This window comes from Choristoneura fumiferana, chromosome 4 (assembly GCF_025370935.1).
Source record: "Choristoneura fumiferana chromosome 4, NRCan_CFum_1, whole genome shotgun sequence".
Taxonomy (NCBI): Eukaryota; Metazoa; Arthropoda; class Insecta; order Lepidoptera; family Tortricidae; genus Choristoneura; species Choristoneura fumiferana.
This window is the reverse complement of record NC_133475.1, coordinates 16,225,281-16,240,352: the sequence shown is the minus strand read 5'-3', so window position 1 is coordinate 16,240,352 and position 15,072 is coordinate 16,225,281.

The following is a 15,072-nucleotide window of genomic DNA, read 5'->3' as shown; positions in this document are numbered from 1 at the left end:
ACGAGGTATATTTTTTTTAAACTGATTTACAATATTATTAAATGATATGTATACATCCCAAGTATTTAACACAACTTTATTTTTAACACAGTAGGTACACACCTATTCCCAAACTAAGCAAACCTTGTACTATGAATACTGGGCAACGGATAAACATACTTATATAGATAAATACATACTTTAATACATATTAAACAACCAAGACCCGAGAACAAATATTCGTTTATTCATACAAATATCTGCCCCGGCCCGGAATCGAACCCGGGACCTCAAGCTTCATAGTCAGTTTCTCTACCTTGGCCATCAGTACCACTACCATGAGTTTACAGTGACCGTACTCGATAGCGACGGCTTAAATTATTCGTAAGGAGAATTGTACAGCGCCTCTACAAATAATTTACGCCGTCGCTATCGAGTACGGTCACTGTAAACTCATGGTAGTGGTACCGGTCGTCAAATTGTGTGTGTATTTCTTACTGTTTCGACAGCATGTCGTCGAATCGTCGATTGTGTTATTTCGATCTAGCGTACCATAAGCACTGATTGCAACCGGCAACCGCCTGTATGTATGTTTACCTTTTATTATTCAAGAACAACAGTGTTTTACGTTGATGTTGCCTGGGTCGGGGAACTACTGTTCTATTTTGTAAACAAACGAAGCAGTGGATCATAATTTTGTTTGTCATACCATTTCAGGCCAGTCCATTGATAATAAATTTTGATATCCTGATAACACTGGTGGCTTACTGTTTCTGGTGTACAATAATAGTACATTACTGTAGAGGCTGGCAACCCCGCGTTCCGGCTGAGGCTTGTATAGTGCTTTTCTCAAACATGACATGAAATAAAATAAAAAAAAACAAGAAAGTAAGCTGGCGGGCAGTTAGTCTCGTCGCCGTGTTGTGGGGCTGCTGGCGCGGCGGCTGCAGGCGGTGGTGCTGGCGGCGGGTGCGCGCCGTGCCGCAGTTCGCGTTGAAACAAAAGACTGTCGCATTGCCGGCCGAGGGCGGGAAATTTGTATGAAATCTCTTTGCTGGCCACTAGAGTGACCACGCGCACGCAGGCAAGCCGCAGCGCCTGTAGTGCGATACTTCCTGGCCTATTACTTGTCATACAACGTCAATATTTCATGTCATGTTTGAAAAAAAGAGTCATTGTATTGTATTGTACTGTATTGTGGCGAATCATTTTTACCCTTTATTGCGAATTGTACTTAGCAATTGTGAAAAAATGTGAACTTTCCAACGCTGGCTAAAAATATCAAAATGTAGCTCAACGAATTTGATATATTTTCAATTTAGCGAAATCTTCGTGAGAGATGTCTTGACTCTTGACCTCTCCGCTCTGGGTCGTTTCTGGTGCAAAGGTTGTCGTTGGCGGTTTAACACGGCAACACGGTAGGCTTATTGGGCAGCTTTGCGCCTGGTAGGTAATACGCCGGGCAGTTTAATATTTGATTGACTTTATGTATTTTGTATTGTATTTATCTGTCATTTTTGTTATTTATTGACATTGTAATTTTATTTCTTTGAAAATTTTGCGAAATAAGGAGTTAACATATGTTAAATAATTAAATTAATAAAATGTACATCTCCTTATTAGGATAAACATATATTTAGAATGACAGTCCAAGTCATCAACAACTGTAACTAAGAAACCATTCAAATCAAATATGTGACACGCCTCCGCCGTGAATCAGAGGAGCAGGGAGTAGCTGATCCAGGTGTCGGATCCACAGGAGTCCGCTGTCTGTCCTAATCTGGTAATGTAGCTGTCCGAGACGGCGGACTACAATGCCAAACTCCCATTTGGTTTTCGATACCGAATAGTCCCTTGCTTGGACTCTGGCTCCGGGACTGAACTCTCTCCCGTCTGTACCGTGTCAAGGCTGTCTGGGGTCTGGTTTAGGAACTGCTCTGATCTTGGAAGCCAATCTTGTTCGTATTTCCCTTCCGAACATAATGACATATGGAGAGTCTCCTGAGGAAGTTGGTGAAGCTCGAAGAACATGTTTCACTAAGCGGATTTTCTGTGATATATCGCCACTCTGAATGATTCAACTGTAGGTTTTTTGCAGTGTGTACATTTGAATTCGCAATTTAGAGATAACCTTTTCAATTCTGACGCGTAGATTGCAATTGTTTCATCGGCTTGTTGTAAACGTGATATAAAATTATGTTCCGACGCCCATATGCTTGGTTTCGGGTCAATAAATTTATCCAAAATATCTGTAAGTTCTTCAAAAGTCTTATCGATCGGTTCTTCGGGAGAACACAGGTCATATAATCTTTCGTGGATATCTGGAGGTAAAGTAGACAGTAAGGTATAAACTTTCGTTTACGATGAGTGATGTTATTAGTAGGATATAAACGGGAAAGCCGCTTTATGAAATTTTTGAAGGTCTCTTTGGCTTGAAATGGTTGAAAATTAATTCTCGGTTGTGCCTCATGATGGGCATTCGTGACGGAGGTGACTTGAGTAATAGGAGGTATGTTACTTTCATTTTTGTATAGATTTATCAATCGTAAAATTTTGTGCGTAACTTCGTATAAATCTCGTCAATCTCATACCTGTATGCTATTTCTGCCTCAAGATCCTCCTTTTCCGTCTCCTCTTCTATTCGACATTGTATGTTTTGTAAGCCATCGTAAGTATTTTGTAGTGTAAGAAGTCGGGTTTCTAGTTCTTCGTAAGTATGTAAGTTTTGTTCATCTTGAAATGCGTTGTTCGTTTTAGTAAGTACACCGCGTAGGGTGGCACGCGCACGTTTTCCTTTCTTCAAATCAAACGACATCGACGCCAATTTGTTAAATAATTAAATTAATAAACTGTACATCTCCTTATTATGATAAACATATATTTAGAATGACAGTCCAAGTCATCAACAACTGTAACTAAGAAACCATTCAAATCAAATATGGGACAACATAGATTTAATACTTAGTCCTAAAAAGGAAACACTGAATACACCCTATTAGCCGAAACATGTTGCGTTCTGATGCCTACAGTAGGTACTTTCATTGTAACATGGTGCGGGTAACAGGTGACAATTTTTATTACAATACTAGAGTCAAAGTGTTGAAACTTGAGTCGATAAAACTAATAATTTAAAATATTAATCATATAAATTAATGTCATCATTAATCCGATTATTACGCTAATTTTGATGAGAATGTTAGTGAAATTCTAATTTGGAATATTAATTGCCACATAAGTAAGGTTAAACGGAGTTTGCAGGAATATTCGTTACTTACCAATTAATAAGTACCGATATAACTCAAGATCCATTAGGTCCCATCACTAAACGTGCCTCCGGTGTTACGTTACATGCATATTACGTTTCTTCACTTAATTGTGCTTTGAATTTCATTAGGTAATTGATTAGAAAAATCTGATAGCTTAAATTTATTTCGTATAACATAGTTCTTTATATTGAAATATTTTACTCCAGTCATATTCAGGCTACAACTGAAATATACTTCCATATTATTTAGACTGCAGCAACTTTTTTTTTGAGTAAAACGTAACGTGCTAAAAGTGTCACCCGCACCATGCTAGAATGGAAGCACTGTATAGGTATTACAAGTACGACTACGTAACTGTTGTAGTAGTACGTTAGTACTATTATATATTCTGTGGTAGTACTTAACCAATGTAGACGAGCGAGTCAATCGTCAAGGTCGGCGTTCGCCCGCATCCACCGCTAACAGGTTTTAAGAACTTCGCCGTGACGTGCTCAGAGCCTGGCTGCCTAGGACTACTGGATGTATATTGTTTCATTAAAGTACAAATCGATTGTAAGAATAACTGCCGAATGTACTATGTGGAGTACACATTCTTCAATGAAGTGTCAACTTAAAATTCATTTAAATAATTCAACACATAAAACTGAGAATTCTTGACTCGGTTTGTAGAACTATGTAGGGTATAAAAAAATAGGACTTACGAAGATACTAGTTTGTAGGATATTAGTTGGATATATTAACTAGTGCTGCCTTCCAGGTCCGCATGAATTATCCGCATGGATATTTTTGGAGAAAGGTTGGTAAAAATTTGAAGACATCGCCTTTGAATATAGACTTTATTTTTATCCAAAATTCTACCCGTACAAAGCCGGGACGGGTCGCACTCACAGCACACAGCAGCTTTAAAGCCAGTGATACACTAGGAGACAAATGTCCCACGACATGTTAAGCCAGTAGTTCCCAAACTTATTTTTCTCGTGGACCACTTTCAAAATTTTACTGGTTTCGGTGGACCCCCTGCTGCTACATTTCTACCACATTCTTAAAGTCGCCAAAAAATAAAAATGGTGTCGCTTCTGAGTTCTGTCTAGTCGCTTGCCCTATTAAAATATTATCTGCTTAGTTAGGTACTTAAAACAATGTAGGTAGGCCCTTATAAAAACTATGCTTACATTTTGGCTCTTTACTATCAAAAGCAGATAAATTTTCGTGGACCCCCATTAACATCTTATGGACCCCCATTTTTTTGTTCACGCCTACGTAGACCCCCAGCAAGTCTCCCGTGGACCCCTGGGGATCCATCTGGACCACTTTGGGAATCACTGTGTTAAGCGAAGCCGACTGATTTTGTTGTCATATCTGGCTACACCCGACGTCATTCGCTTTACGTATCGCGCGATGTTGCCAAACATATCGAGCGAAATTCATTAACTTCGCGCTACTTCACCCGACGTCGCAGACTACACGTGTCGCAGGACAGTTGTCCCCTAGTGTATCCCCGGCTATGCTATAAACACCCAGTGCGTTACGGTACCTATTACCTAATGCTACACCTAAAACTACAGACGACTAGCTGGTTTACGTATAAGCTTAGTTTTACAACTTCATGGTAACACCAAAATTGGGCCATAATGTCCATTGCCGTTTCCAGGGGCCCGGCATCTTCGCGCTAACCGAATTATGGGCCGACCCGCTAGTTTACGAGTTGTCAACGGTTCGTGTACACAACAACTTTTACATCGCAGAGGCACGACAACTTTCCACTTTGGAAGATATACCCCAAATTAATGTGCGTTATGACGCAGTAGTTAACTTAGGGGGGGGGGGGGGGGTTAGGGCAGGAAATAATCCCTTGGCTTTGAGTCGTACGTTGGTTGTGCGTTGCTCTAAGCTCCTTTGCGATAATTAAAAATAATGACTTGAATAACTCTTATTTATTACGGATGGATTCTCTCTTATGAACCATGAGAGGTTTGGTATATTCAGAATAAAAAAAATCCAAACGTGTTAAAAATGTATGTTATAGTGGTCCAAACTGAGACAGTGAATCCTGTAGTTTTGTGGCTTTATATAGTTTTTATTTCAGAATACTCAAAGCTACCCTTAATTTTTTTTAATGAACAGTATTATTGCATGTAGCACATTCGACAAATCAAGTATTATTTTTTACTGAAAAGAATAAGCTAGGACTTACAAGGCAAATGTATTTATCTATGTACCTATAACAGTCTTTCCCAAAGTGGGCGATAACGCCGGCCTAGAGGGGGCTGTAAGGGGCCCAGAAAAAATCTTCACCTTTATCACCTTCACCTTCATTAGGCGAAACTAATATGTTTAACTAATATGCGGTACAAAATAACTGATTTTCAGAATGGGCGTTGGATGAAATAAGTTTAGGAACCTCTCAAAGTCAAAGTCAAAATATCTTTATTCTATTTAGGCTATAACAACCACTCTCTCTGCACTCTGGTGTACAATCTGGAGCTTCAGGTTCTACCTTTTCGCAACGTAGCGTTTGGCAACCTGTTTCATTTCGCAACTTTTCATTTCGCAACTTTTCATTTCGCAAACTTTAAAACTGTAAATATTTCAGGATTAATTTTAGGGCTATCGTGTAGAACCCCCTTAACCCTTTAGGTTAGGTAAGATTAGTTTTATAAAAATCCTGAAATATTTACAGTTTCAGAAATATTAAATAGTTGGGAAATGAAGTTGCGAAATGAGAGGTTGCCAAACGTTATAAACCTGGGAGCTTACTGGTTCTAGAAACGTAATTAGCGCCATATTTGATCACAATCAGCTACATCTTATTTAGGTAAATTATCTTCTTCTTCTTCGTATTTTATATCCATCATCATCATTTATCATCTTCCTGGTGATTGCTTCTCAGCATGAATCAGTGTAGTTTCACATGTATAATCCATAAAACTCTGAAGTGCAAGCATTAGGGTTTGAACCAGCGATTCTCTGCTGAGAGAGAACTAGTAAATGTTACGGAAGTTTAGGGTATGCCAAATAATTTATTGAGTTAGAAGTTATTTTGCGGAGGTCCATATCAATCAACTAAAAGAAAAAAAAAGATAAAGAAGAGAAAAGATAGAGATGAGATTTCTTTGCGTAAACTTAGCTATCATAAGGTCGCGGGTAGGGCTAAGCGGTATTGGGCTTGATGGCAATACCGGTATTATTCCGGTATTCAAATTTTGAAAACCGGTATCCCGGTATTTCGGTAATTTTTCGGTATTTTCCATATTTTCCCTTTATTTTTCTTTTTTCTGTATAAGTCTGTTGTTTTGTTGAAATATAACAAATATACATGAAAAGCAATTAATAAACTTCCCTTTTAATGAGCAAGTATTAAAATAAAAAACTTAAGTTGTTAATTGTTAACTAATACTTATATAATATGGAATTGGATTCTCTAATTCTTCGGTGAAAATTGTTTCACCGATTATTAGTTCCCAACCAAATTTTCGCATAATTTCTTTCGCTTGTACGAGGCTCATTAAATATCCAGTTCAAGCTTGAAAGGTCTCTACTGATGAAATCTTCGCTCCGCCCGGAACCAGCTCAGCTCCAAAACCCCGAGAGCTTTCAGCTCAAACTTCAAAGCCATTTCGAATGCCTAGGTAGCGACGTGGACGATTACAACGACGGGTTTGTGGAAGCTGTCCATACGATCGGATCTAACTCCTTCAAAACCCGCCGTACTAGAACCAATAAGCTCTCGCGCTCTGGCCTTAGGCTCATGGAGGTGAGGCGTGAGATGCTGCTACAGTCTTCTGGTGACGCTTAATTGTCGCTATCAGCAGTTCAATAGGCAGATCTCAAAATCTCTGAAGCGCGATGTACGCCGATTTAATACTAATAAATAGCATTGAAGAGGCTATTGAGCGTATCAGAGGCTCTAAGGTGTTTACCAGGGATCTGTCTGTAAGTCAAAGCCGGTTAATGAAGTTGAAGACCGACGACGGCAGAATCATTTCATCCAAACCTGAGCTGTTGGGGGAAAATGAGAGGTTTTATGGATAACACGACAACCTGAACACCCGTCGAAAATCTAGCTAAAGACCCGAGGGCTAGATTAACCCGACACTATCACGAAGACATCCCAGACGTCAGCCTGTACGAGATTAGTATGGCCCTCAAATAGCTTAAGAATGACAAAGCCCCGGGTGACGATGAAATTACAGCCGAACTCTTGAAGGCGGGTGGTAAACCAGTCCTTAAGGACCTTAAGACGCCGTTTAGTTCCGTCCTCCACCAAGGGGGAACACCGAAAGCACGGAACAGAAGACAGTGGTGGTGCTCATCTTCAAAAAAGGTGATAACACCTTGCCGAAGAATTATAGACCCATCTCACTTCTGAGCCATGTTTACAAGCTGTTTTTCAGGGTCATCACAAATCGTCTCGCAAGCAGGTTTGACGATTTCCAGCCTCCCGAACAAGCCGGCTTCCGAAAACCTATAGTACCGTAGACCACATGTACGTTGCGGCAGGTTATACAGAAGACCGTATGGTATAACTTCCCCCTTTGCCTTGCATTTGTGGACTACGAGAAAGCCTTCGATTCGATCGAGACTTGGGCTGTGATGCAGGCTCTCCAGCGGTGCAGTTGACTACCGGTATATCGGAGTGTTGAAGTGTCTAGTGTCTGTACAAAAACGCCACTATGTCCGTCCGATTACTTACATGACCAGAGCACGAAGCCTATTCCTCTGCAGCGGGGAGTCAGACAAGGAGATGTGATCGCTCCGAAACTGTTCACCGTTGCATTGGAGGATGCTTTTAAGGTTCTGGACTGGAAAGGACGACGCATCAACATTAATGGCGGGTACTTCACTCGCCTTCGATTCGCCGACGATATTGTAGTCATGGCTGAGACCATGGAAGACTTCAGTGCTATGCTCGCCGACCTCAGCAGTTTCCGACCGAGTTGGCCTAAAAATGAACATGGGCAAGACGAAAGTCATGTCTAACTAATGTCCATGTTGTCCCAACTCCCGCAATAGTCGGGGGCTCTGCGCTCGAAGTTGTTGACGACTATGTATACCTGGGACAAACGGTCCAGTTAGGTAGGTCCAACTTCGAGAAAGCTTACACTACAAATAAGCAAAGCAAACTTGTGCGCGGTAAATTTGAAATTTGAAAGTAGATTAAGAGGTAAGTAACTTCAAAAGCCATAAGTCTGAAGACAAGTTATTAAAAGTGCTTTCTTGTTTGAAATTAAAGTCGACTATTACTATTTTAAGCACAAGTCAAAATACCGAAAAACCGGTTTTGTAGATATTTAATACCGGTATTAAAAGAGGGGAAAAAATGACCGGTATCCCGGTTTTTCGGTAATACCGAATACCGGTATCCATGCCCTAGTCGCGGGTGAGCAAAGTAATTCTTTAAATTCGTCAAATAATTTCTTACTAGTTTTCTTATTTTTGTAGTTTTCTTGTTTTATAATTTCTTACAGATAAGTTCTTAATACCTACTTCTGAAACTTAACGAAAATTAAACCTGTCTTGGACTTCTTCCTCAATTTACTTGCCTTCTACACAGGTAGCAGCTTTTAGACAGTATTTAAAGTGTGATATCATTATAAAGTACATAACAGCATTATAATTCCCTCGAGATCTATGTGGGCCGGTATAATTGTCCATTAGTTAGCGAAGCAGCCAATTACCCCTCCATTAGCTTCGAATCTCCTTAATAGCAATTTCGTCGCTAAGGAAGGAGGCACGCGCTACCAACTTCAGAGGAATTCATATAATGAAGCAGGTGCCCTACATACAGCGATTACTGGAGTTTGCTTTGGTCTAGAAAACGGTGAACGAGTTTATTACGAGCTTAGAGCCAAATAGACGCATAGATTCACTCGTGGCTCGGCGAGTTTTTACGCTCGCGGGTTTTCGGTCAAGTTCTCCAACATGAGTGACACAAGAACATCTAGGCACAAGAGTTAAAAAGCCCCGCCTCACCTCTGTCTATCTGCTCTTTAACATTAATTAAGTTCAGCGACTTTTAAAAATAATTAGTATTTTATATCCATACTTATATTATAAATGCGAAAGTGTGTGTTTGCCCGTCTTTCACGTCGAAACGGAGCGACGGATTGACTTGATTTTTGGCAAAGAGTGAGTTTATGGGCCAGAGGGTGACATAGGCTCTTTTTTATCCCGGAAAAATGCACAGTTCCGAGGGAACAGCGTGTGATAACCGAATTCCACGCGGGCGAAGCCGCGGGCAAAAGCTAGTTTATTATACTTTGAAGTTTATTCGAAGCAGAATTATAAAGCAAAACGTTTGATGTTTATTGCAGCGTGACAGGCGACGTCAGTTGGGTTCTAGGATAGCGTACATTGCTAACAGTATTTAATTTGTATGAGAAAGGGAAAAATGAAATGAAATCAAAAATCAAATCAAAATAATTTATTTTTGGATAACTGACTAGATCCAAGTATTGTTAGTGTATGTATAAAACGTTCTCATGAGACTATGGTAGTAAACAGATAAGATTACATTAAATTAATTAAATTAAACTCCATTACATTAATGTACACTGCCTAATTAATTAACTTCTGTTTAATTTCAAATTAACACAAAACAATAAAGACTCCATTATTTTTAAAAGACGCTGGACTAATGTTGTTTAGTTTGTCGAGTACGATCTATCTTTTAATTTTTTGCTCGTATTACAGGCCACACCCGGTATAAAGCGATCTTTTTCAATTTCACATACAGAGCTGCCGCACGGAGCCTCTGGTTTGAGGATTTATTGCCAATCTCCGACTTGCAGATCTTGCGCTGGTACTCGTTGAACGCTTCAAGTAGAGTGCGAACTTCACATATTTGCAGACTCTAGTGAATCTGCCAATGCCGCAGTTGCGTACTGGCGATTTCTTTATCTAATCTGTAGTAAAGTACGTGTAGCGCGTCATTAAAACCAGTTTGCATACCACGTTTAGAGCTCCAAGGCACTATTTCAATCAGTCTTCAGCTTATCCGTGATTATGATGCATGCAATTGCGTCGAAACATCAGGAGCTTATTAAAGGTAATTGGGCCAATCAACTATTTTACCGACACTTTAGGCGTCTCCTGCGTTACCAAAATTGTCTCTGGCGTTACCGAAAATGCGTACATCCAACAAGATATTTTACGGTATAATAGGTTGAACTTACGTAGAATGGCATATATTAATGTACCATCTATTAAATTACAGAACAAACATGTTTACTTACAAAAATCTGAAATTGTTTGAAAAATGTCGCGGGCAGATTAGTGTCGGTAAAAATGTTGATTGGCCCAATTACTTACGTATTGGATGTTAAATAAAATACCATTTTTATTTTTAGACACCATTACCAGATTCACAAAATAATCCCGGACAATACGGAATCACTCACAAATCAAGTCTTCAACCGCTCTTGAGTTCGGGCAAATATGACGCATGATCGGCGCCCTGGATTAGCAAATATTGTCCGCGCCAGGTCGGCCGTGTGGACAGAGCACTCGACTTCTTCTATCCGATATCCATCGAACTCATGGACACTAGTGTTAGATATTGCCTTCCGGACAGAAATTCTTTGAGGAATATTTTGCGAGAGCGAAAAAGTTAAATAAATGTTCACAGGGTGAAGAGGTCATTAAAAGTATGATTATTCTATTTCCGATCGAACAAAATAAGTACCTGTCAAATTATCTCCCCATCGTTGTTAAAGGTCAAATTTAAAAATTCACAAACTTGACGAGTGACATTGCTATTATTACAATACACATGGCAGACGTAAAAAAAAAACACTTTTTTAACCTTTTTTAACCTTCTTTTAACGATCTACATACATATGTGTACAAGTGTTTTTTCTTTAATAAAAAAATGGGATTTTTCTATGGAATCTCGTCGTTAAAAGAAGGTTAAAAAAGTGTTTTTTATGTTATTGTTTTATAATAGTCTGTAGACTAAGTCTACCAGACATATTTGTACAGGTGTTCTTTCTTCATACGAGTATAACGCAAATGAAAACCACGCACGATGCTATTTTTTGAAGTTTTCATGAGTAAAAAAAATGGGATTTTTCTATGGACTCTCGTCGTTAAAAGAAGGTTAAACAAGTGTTTTTTTATTTTTATTTTGTTGTTGTTGTTTTATAATATGTAGACCTTCTTTATACGAGTATAACGCAAATGAAAACCACGCACGATGTTATGTTTAGAAATTTTATGAGAATTAGCAAAATTCCGAAATTTTGATTCAACTGCCAGGTTTACGTACACTACCCAGTATATAGATATTTTGCTATGATCGGCCGATTAAAATAATACACGTGCTGTGCTGGCCTTTATACACTAAATCATCATGGACACTACCTGTTTACGGCCACTAAGCAGCCATTTTCAGATAATGCTTAGCAGCAGATAATCAAAATGAGGCGTTCCAGAAGCAAACCTGAGATAGCTGGCATCTGCCGGCATAATCACTGTAACAGAACAGGTAATAACATTACTCCAGCCTCTTTACTGTAGTGTATAAAAATACAGTAATACCGTTTTGTGCTAACAAGCGTCCCGAACACGCCGATACCGCACCGTCAAGTAAAGAAAAGGCTTTTTGAGTCTATGTTTTAAAGAATAAAATTAATTGACCATTTGATAACAACACCGGGCTCCGGTTAGCGAGCTGCATCCTTTTGAAAACGTGGGTAAAAGACCTTACATTTCATAACAAACTCACTGACTTCAGTATGAACTGTGGTTATCGGGATATTCCCCACACGTGCTGCGTTTGTGCGTGCTTATTACACAACTGAGGCAGTTAAGCGGAGTTTCTGATAATGGCAGTTGCTTCTTTCCCTCTTATTAACTTGGAACAAATTTGAATATGCGATTTGTAAATCTAAAAAAGTGGCCTCTTCTTCTTCTTAGTTGGTACACTCTTGCCAGAGTGGTCGTGGTCATCAATGTTCGTCGTGGTGATGATCTTGGTAATACGGCGTTATTCGTCGCGGACTGCCGCTTACCGGGTACATTCTTAGGTACGTACATTCTTAGTTGCGGCGTTCATCTGGTCTGTCCATCTCATTGGTGATCTACCACGTGGCCTGGTCTCTTTACTTTTCCCTGCACTACGAGGCGCTCTATGGAGTCATCACCACGACGAGATACATGGCCAAGGAAGGTCAGGATGCGTGACTCCACTGTGGTTGATAGGCGCTTTCTGATGACGAGTTCTTTTAATATGGAGTGATTTGTTCGTAACTGTGTCCACAATTTTGCAGGTGGTAGGACCTTGTGCAAGGTCCGCCCGGATTGCTATCACCATCTTGCTCGCTAATCCTGCCGTGAAGCAGCAGTGCTTGCACTGTTGTGTTTCGGCGTGGAGAGTAAGACAGCCGGTGAAATTACTGGCATTAGAGGTATACCACCTTAGGCCTCTAGGTTGGCAACGCATCTGCAACACCAGCGGTATTATGGCGGTGGTGATCTCTTACCATCAGGAGACCCACTTGCTCGTTTGCCATCCAGTCAAATAAAAAAAAAAAAAAACAATACTCCTAGCATCCGTCTCCAGCACCACATCTCCAACGCGTCAACTTTCTTGTTCTCCGTTTCACGAAGAGTCCATGTCTCCGACGCAAAGAAGAAAATGGGAATTATTAGGCAATACTCGTGAACGAGTCTGGTTTCCGTTCTTGTATTAACTCCAAATCTTTTTCATTTTATCCATAGCAGACTTAGTGATCGCCATGCGCCGCTTGATTTCGTCTACTTACCCTACGTCTACTTAACTGGCCTAAATACTTTAAAACTTTTAATACTTTTTCTGAGGCTCAGAAGTCCAGGCTCAAGATTTGCCAGCGAGCTATGGAATAGTAGATTATTGTCGTGGCCTGGAAGTAGGCAATTGCTGGCTGAGTATGAGTATTAAACGGACGAGCTTGCGAGTCCGTTTAACTAATACGAAGCCAGCAATTGCTATTCCAGCCGAGACTAATATAAAGCTTTTCTCAAAAATGGTGAATAATTCTGAAATAGGACAAACTTTTTCTCAAAATATATCATAACATTTAATTTTATTCCAATTTATATTTTTCTTATGCTTTCCCGCCTTTTTTTCATTAAAAATAAACTGCAGGTGTATTTTTCCACCGAAAACACCACAAGCTGTTCCAGACCCAATTGAAAAAGTCCGGAGTTCCAACAAAATATCTAATACTGGCCATTAGACTTGGCTGTATACGACTTGTGACAAAATTTCCATGGCCTTTTAAACTTAAAATTTTTTTTTGTGACTGATTGCAGGCGCGCTAATTCATTATTGTCGAGCTAGCGCGCCTGCAATCTTTTTAACTTTTTAATTTTTCGCTGACCATAAACTATGCACTTCACCTTCTGATATGTAAAGAATAATGTCAACTTTTACGGACATTTTTGAGAAAAAATATTTACCTACAGTCAAGGGCATAAATATCTATAGGTAATTATGTAAACACCACGCTTAAGCTGCGTTTCAACCATTTAGATGTGCGAGGTGTGTGGATGTGGGGGATGTTTTTTTTTCGACTGGATGGCAAACGAGCAAGTGGGTCTCCTGATGGTAAGAGATTACCACCGCCCACAGACACCTGCACCACCAGGAGGATTGCAGAAGTGCCAGTAATTTCACCGGCTGTCTTACTCTCCACGCCGAAACACAACAGTGCAAGCACTGCTATTTCACGGCATGATTAGCGAGCAAGGTATATGGTGGCAATCCGCGCGGACCTTGCACAAGGTCCTACCCGTAAGGTACTTGTTGAGTAGTCGCTCCGTTGGTCAAATGTGGTCTTCATCATCAGTTCCACTTCACCAAATGGTGATTTTCAAGAGAAAATGCACGAGTTACTACTAAATATATCAAAATTACCATAGTGTCCGTACAATATTTGAAGAGTTCACTCGATTTCCTTAGGATCCAATCATCAGATCCTGATTTGGTGCTTATGGAACCTAATTGAAAGCATTCCTAGAAGAAGGAAAAAAAAAAATTTGAAATCGGTTTATAAATGACGGAGTTCTGAGGTAACAAACATAAAAAAATCAACCGAATTGATAACCTCCTCCTTTTTTTGAAGTGGGTTAAAAAGAAAATGCCTTAAGCATGCAACTCATGTCCACGTTTTAAATTTAAAAACAAAAAATTTAAATTTTACTGATTCTTAATTTATTTGTTTGCCAGCTATTAAAATTTTAAAGTTTAAAAATGTGGTTTAAGAAACTTCAACAAGGCAACTTGAGAGTTTAACCAGATTAATGTTTTTACAACAAATTTAAACAGGCGAGTTGAAGTATTTTGCCAAGAATAGCCGTGAGTTTAATAGTGAATTAGTGAGTGGGTAAGAATTTCCTTTGCGAGTTGGATTCGAGTTGGTTTGCCGGTTAAAAGTTGAAGCAATTAATTAATACACATTATAGGTAGAGTCACGCAATATGTAATACGCAAATATGTTGTGTGACATACACAGGAAAAATGGAGCTAAGAAGTCAGACAATGACATCCTAGAGATGGCAAGAGGAGCAGAGGAAGACAACATATTATAAGATGGGAGGATGAGTTAAAACTAACGGCAGGCCCGAACTGGAGGAGGGTATAACCAGGGATAGAAAACAGTGGAAAATATTAGAGGAGGCCTTTGTCAAGCGACATACTGACCTTAGAGATATTCTTTAACAATAAACTGGAGCTCAGGATAAAAAGGCTAAATAGATAGATAGATATATAGATAGGTAGAGTCATTCACCAGGGGTATTGCAGACGCGTTGCCAACCTAGAGGCCTAGAGGGATACCTCACGTGC